This window comes from Uloborus diversus, unplaced genomic scaffold (assembly GCF_026930045.1).
Source record: "Uloborus diversus isolate 005 unplaced genomic scaffold, Udiv.v.3.1 scaffold_571, whole genome shotgun sequence".
Classification (NCBI taxonomy): Eukaryota; Metazoa; Arthropoda; class Arachnida; order Araneae; family Uloboridae; genus Uloborus; species Uloborus diversus.
In genome coordinates, this window is record NW_026558760.1 from 111,138 (window position 1) to 118,557 (window position 7,420).

The window sequence follows — 7,420 nt, forward strand, 5'->3', positions numbered from 1 at the left end:
CCATTTCCTGCTTCAATGTCCCTGTCTCTCTAGCCTGCGTCGTTCCCTTTTTTCTCGCCTCAATATCTCGGATCCCAATGTTCCTCTCGCCCATGTGATCTCTCGTATTTGTGCCAATTGCTCTTCCATCCGTGCTTTCTGCACTTTCCTCGCTTGTTCCAATCGCTTTTGAGTCTTTTTAAATTTTTTTTTTTTTTTATCTTTTTTTTTTTTTTGTTTATTTTTATTTTTTTATTTCTCTCCCCTGCCCGTGCATCTCCCGAGCTCTTCCTCCCCTTTTTTCCTGCCGTGGTACAAGCCTCCTCTCGTAGGACAGGCAAAAACCACTCAACTCTTTCAATCAATCAATCAATCAATCAATCAAACCAACGAACTATGGGGGCACTGCAGTCACTGTCTAATGGCCGACTTAAAAACTAAAACAAACGCATGTGGTGATGTGGTAACGAAGAAAATGCTAAAAGTGTTGTGATTTTTGTTCGTATGTATGATATTTTTCGCTTTATTCTTTTTAAATTTATTTTCAAAGTCTTGTGGATATTCTGGCCCACGTAGAAAGAAATGAGAATTCAAGAAGCATTACTAAACGTCAAAGATTAATGCAAACTACGTAGTTCGTAGTTCTAAGCAGCTATTTCCACGATGTTGAATTCGATATTTATCAATTCTTGATAAAAATAAATAATAATTGTGGCCTGACAAGAACAACAATTAATGCTAGAAAATTCAATATGACATTACAAATTATTATCGAAAGAAGATGATACTTCTTTGCCTTGCTTGGCTAGCGCTTATTGTTTTGCATTTGTTGCTGAAGTATTTCTCTCGAATTCCCGAATCGGTTAATTTAAAAATTTTCTGTTTCGATTTTTCTAATTTCTGAGTTACGATTTAATTATGTCAAGTTATGCAAATCATCTACAGAATTCTTACGGATATATGGTGGTAGTTTTCTTTTCAGTTGATTGACCATTATTTCTTTTTACTTATCGAATTCTGTAATCTTACTACCATTTTATTCCACTCATGATAAAAATTAAAAATGGTTTAACTAAAAACGCGAAATCTCGACAAGGCTACTTTGCTCGCATAATACTAAAACTATAACCCCAAACAAATTTGGCGAAACCTTCACTCTCAAAAATAATTCCTTCAATTGACGGAAATTCTCTTGGCAGCAGTGCTGCCGGACTTTTCACGATTTTTAACGGATTTCCGTCTTTATTTTCTCCGGTCAAATGAAGGAACGTCCTTCTTATTTCTTTTCGTCATAGGAGGAAAATTTTCCGTCATTTTGACGAATTTCCGTTTTTATTTTCTCCTGTCAAATGAAGAAAGTTTCGTCCATATTTTTCCCGTTGTGGGAGGAATATTTTCTGTCATTTGACACTTTCCCCGTTTCTTTTCTTCTCCGTTAAATGTGGGAAATTTTTCGTTGTTTGAAGAAACGTCCGTTATGGTCGTTTCTGTTACATGAAGTCAACTTTTCGTTATTTGAAGAAATGCTCGTTTTTTTTTGTTTGTTACACGAATGATTTATTTCGTTGTTTGAAGAACGTCCGTTATGATCGTTTCTGTCACACAAATGAAAGACAATTTGCGTTATTTGAAGAAACTTTTTTTTCTTTTTGTTTCTGTTAATGAGGTTTTTTAAATATTTTTTTCAGATACTTTGAAGCTGTATTTTTTCTTAGTCCGAAACGTGGATACATCAAACCACCAAAATCCCAAGTAAAATTTTAGACCCCATCCCCTTTCCCGCGAAAAAACTCTCCAAAAATAATGACAAACTTATTTAAAAACAACTTTTAATTTTTTTAGTTTTGTTTGTCAGTCGAAAATTTTCGGAAACGGCAACCCAAAATTTTCGAATCAAATACGCCTCTGAAAATTCCACAAGAAAGTTCAAAAATAGATTCCTTATTGCTAAATGTATTTATCAAAAATCTGTTTTTGTCACCTGAAAGCAGATATCTTATTACATAGCGGTTTGAAAATTCAGGTTTCTTTCATGAAAGACGACAAATGTTGTAAGTTTCAAATTTTCATAAACTTCATAAAAATTTTAAGAATATGAAAATTAGTTTGTGAAAAAACGGCCATTTCGTGTAATGAGATAACCACTTTCAGAGGCTGAAAACAAAATTATGAAAAATTGATTGTATGCTGATCAACTTAAAGATTTACTCACTCTGGTATTTTTCTGAAGTGCTATTTAAATAAGAACCTGAAAAATGCACGCTGTAAAACATATATAATGGATCCAAAATGTGCTTAGTATTGGAAGAAGATAGATTCGTTTAGTATCTTTCAGTAAAATACAAAAAGAAAAACAGTGTAGAAGAATGTAGAATTAATTTTATTTTTATAAGCATTTATACATACAGGTAATATTAACAACATCAGCAACAATTTCATTCAATGAAAAATGAATCTTTTGCAAATGAATAAAAAATAAAATCTCTTGAAAATTCAATTAATTTTATTTATATTCTTGCATCATACCATCTTTATGGATATGAATAATTGACTAAAATAAAGAATTGAAATTGACATTATATGATAAAATTTAATTGATTTAATTATGTTAACCATAATTGAGACTAGATAATTTATAAATGGATTTACACCCCAAATAAGAATATAGTTTCTTTACTTTTTTTTTATTTGTTCAAAGAGTATATGATATTTTGAACAAAATATACAACAGTCATTTTACATAGTTTTCCCAATCATAAAAATTACACTAACTAGATAAATAATAAAGCTTAATTTAATTTTTGATATTATTAATTAAAATTTTAATTTCCGAAATTAAGGTTTGCAACATAAATGTAAGCTTCTATACATAATTTTATGAATAAAGAAACGGGAGAATAGCCACAAATTTCAAATTAAGACATTCTGAAGATTATGTAAAAATATTACAATTTTGAAAAATAGACGAGAGCAAAGCATAAAAATGACCAGGCAATTTTTTTCTTTTTGCTTGCTTGATTGAGCAAATTACTTCTAGTAAGGTACCTTTGATCTATACTTCGGTTTTATATTGTTTTTAGCTTTATAGTGATATGACAACACTGCCCATATAGTTTGAATCTTGATCACAGTAGTTTTCAGTGCAAATGAATTTCTTTTCGCGAAGCAACAAATTTGAGATAATACATGTTTAAGAGTAACTTAAAGTATTAAAAGTATTTTACATCCATTAACTTTGAAACAGCAATGTAGATTTAGTTGTAATAGCATGTAACTAAAAAAAAACTAATCCCATAATAAACACTGTAAAGTAATACAGAATTATCGGCAATAATTTCCAATGCAGCAAAATTAGCATTTAGATAGCGACTTTTGACATCAATATCTTTAATCCATATTTACTAATTCATTAGCATTTCTTCAATTAAAATTTTTAGTCTGTCTTTTATTTTTTAAATGACTAATTTTTTTTAGCCAAATTAATTTTTCTGCCAATTTTATTAGTTTCAGCAGTGAACAAAATGTTTTTCACAGATTGTTTAAGTAAGAAAAACCTATTAAAAAAAAAAAAAAACCTTAAGAGTCTTGACTAAAATCTCAAATATTTTTTTGTGAGTTCTGTGCCCCTAAGGATATTTTTTTAATGCGGTAATTTAAAAAAATCGACACTTTAAATAAAAGTATAATTTGCAAGGATAATTGTATATCAAACCATTGCTGAATGGGGTCATTTCCTAAATTTGAAAGTATCTTTTTTTCTAAAAGAGCATGTTTAAAAACATAGTATTTGATCATTTTAAAAATATTTTGACAAAGTTTACTATTTTTAAAAAAATATTTAAATTGATGCGCAGACTCAATTTCAACTTTTACTCTTCTGCCCATGACATAACACGATGAACTGCCATTCACACAGAGCATAATATTTAATTCGCTTCTTTACTCACATGTAAGGCAAGGATATGGTTGATAGCAAGCGTAGAGCGCAATATTAAATTTGCTTTTTGGTTATCATAACGTGGAATTGTGGTAAACAGCAAGTGTAAGCATTCAGAGTGCCAGTGAAGAATGCGCATAAGTTGATCATTTGTGACGTCATAAAGACCATGCCTTGTTTGAAAAATCGGACATTAAAAAAATTAATTAAAAAATAACTGCTGGGAAAATGAAAGTATTTTCTGGGTCCATGTTATTATTTATTTTGCACATTCTATCAACTCCAGTGACTAAAAGTATTACTTTTGACTGAAGAAAACAACCCTACTGTTTATTCAATTAAGAACAACATTTCAGCTGGTCTTAAAACTTTTACTTAAATTTCCATGCATAAGTTTTTGTTCAATAATGATTAAGGTGCAGAAGATTAATGAAGAAACTATTCTTAAAATGTCTCAAATACAGTACACTCTCGATATCACAAAGTCAAAGGGACTGTAAAAAAAGTTTGATATACAGTCGGATTCCGCTACAACGCAATCCGACTTACGCGAAATGGCTATAACGCGAGTTTTTCATGAGTAATGAATTTTTTAGCTCGGACACAAATTACTCGCCTGCAATATGAAATTTTTCGGAAAAGAGTGGCCGAGAGTTAGAATGGACTTCGTTGACACTAAATACTGGTTTTGTGAATGGAATTTCATCCCTTTAGCATCACTGAAAGCGGAAGTTCACCCACTGTATTAGTCTAAACAACGCTTTGCTTTAGTTTATACAAATAACCGCTCCTGTTCTTAACTTCTATTTTTTTTCCCTTTTACATATGAACGTTGAAAAAATACATTCTGATCGCGCTTCATAACCCTTCTTCATCTTTTAAATTATTTAAGTTTCTCTCCCCCATTAATCATTGATTTTGTGCTAAATTACAGATTTTTATGCCAAATAATAACGCTTTTTCTAAAATACAGAAAAAGTTGGTTCTTTGTAAAAGATACTGCAGTATATAGCTAATAAATGGTTTGAAACAATATGAGGGGTGTTTACAAACGTTTGAAACAATTGGGTATGCTTATAAAGAATTACTAAACATACCTTGTTCCACAACGCGAAATTCCGACTTACGCGAGGTGTCTTGGAACGCATCCCTCGTGTAAGTCGGGACTCGACTGTATCAAGTTTTCGAGATAACAAGGGGATAGGGATAACATAATTTAAAATAATTTAAAAATTATTCACACTAGTTAAAAATAAGTGGAAACATATAATGAAAGCTTAAAAGAGGACACTCTAAAGAAGTAGCAAAATGTAGTGATTTACCACAACTAAACTGATCAATGATTTGGATTATTAAGTTACAGAATGGTTTCAAACAAGTTTCGAGTGCTCCGGAACAAAAGAAGTTAGACAAAGGATTGCACCATTCCCTGCGTCTCTAAAGGGGTTTTCCGTTCATCTCCCGTTTTCAAGGAGGTGAAAATAAGGTCAAAAGGTCCAACGAAATGGCATAAGAGGGCAAAAAGTTTTAGATATGTTTCTTGGACTTAAATTTTCTGAATCCCCCAGGCTGCAAAATGAAAGTGACAGTAGATAAGCTTCTCGTAATCACTCGTAACCCTTGAGAGAAATAATGAAGGGGTGTGAAACTTTTGGAAACATTCCTTGAGTGGCTTCAAGACAATAAACTGCGGTTTTTCCGAAAACACGTAACACTTTTTTACTCTTGGTTCTTCTTTCCCGGTTTATTTCTGCAAAGACACTGAAAGAAAAGAAAAGAAATTATCACAAGACAAAAAAACTAAACAGAGAAGGGTGCAGCAGTATGCCCGCTGTTTGTTCAATAAATTCTTGCCCTTTTCCATACCTTGAGTCAATTAAAGGTGAGCATTTTTGAAAATAAGAAAATATTTGAAAAAATTGGCTTCTATTTTAAGTGACTTAAAAAACTTGAAGGTAAAAAATGTTAACATAGTTGCAACCGTCCATAAATAATCAACATTCCAAAAGTGATGCAATTTTGTTGTGTTTACCTATGCATTTTTAAAAAACACTTAAAGTAGGTTACAGTAATTTTAACATTATATGGGAACTGTTCACATGTGCCCTTAGATGTTGTTCATAGGATCCCCACCGTTCACCTTAGAACCAATTGCAAAAGTGTAAAATCTAAATTTACTAAAAAAAAGGAAACATTTTCATTAATTTACTTGAATGTTCATGTGGTCAGACTGGTTCTGAGATCACTCAAACAATTTTCTAGATTTTTTTACAAGTCAATTTGGCACTGGCGAAAAATTTGAATTCTGAAGTCTCACATTTGAGGTTTCATATGCTAGTGATTAATCTTCTGAAGTTACATCATACCATATGCAACTTTCGACTGTAAACAAGACTAATAAAAAAGTTTGAACCAATTTAAGCAGGAAATTTTCCTTCTTTCGAAAAAAAGTGAGGTGAAGTTATGAAAATTGTAGGATATTTAGTATAAATTTGAAGGTATTAGGAATTATAGGACTTTTTTTTAATTAGAACAATACCTACACCTGTAATAGTAATAAAGATGTACTAGGAGATTGAAAAACTGTTCCATAAGAGACAATGACAATAAAGGGCTGGAACAAACAGATAAAATTCTACTGGACAGAAGTTTTTTTTTCTATCATATTCTTTCAACAAAACAAGATTGCAAATTTCTTTTCTAAATAAATGTTAAATGCGTACTTAGAGAATGCGCTTTCTTTTACTAGAAAGGTGTTTATTTTTGGATGGGTCTTGGTAAATACTTCCCAAACAAACATACCCAAATATTAACTATAACTTACTTAAATTATTAAAATTAAGTCACACATGCATGACAATAACATACCGCTGAATGAACTAATGCAGAAAATATATTACTTGCATGTATTGATGCTTTCCATCAAAAAATATTAAAAACTCTTCTGAATTTTAATATTGTCCCCTATAAACAAACAAAAAATGCATTTTGCTAAAATTATGCAAGTGATGATTTCAAAAGTTTTAGGACAACAAATATCAAGTTTTTTTAAAAATTTAAATGTAATTCATTAGCTTGATTTTCGTATTGGATTATAAAACGTTTCAAATTCTTGAAAACTACAACAGAATGCATTCAATCTTTTATTATTTAACACAGTGACACATTATGAAGTAGAAACATATACCAGTAGAATAAATGTCTGTTCAAGTGCTTCTTTACTTACCTTGTTATTGTTTCATCAAAGTGAATTAAAGAATGAGAAAGAAATATCCTTAATAAGGAGGGATTTACAGTAGGGTGCAAGTCCAAAATTTATTGTGTACTTAACTTTTATCAGATAGTTTGATACTTTTTTTGCCATCTCAGAATCATCAAAAATATAGCTGTAAATAACAGACAAATCATTTAAAGATGAAATGAATAATTGTTTTTTACGGCAACCAAAACTAAGAAAACCTCAGCTTTAAAAATTTTATATTGGAGTGAATTTGGCACAAAAAC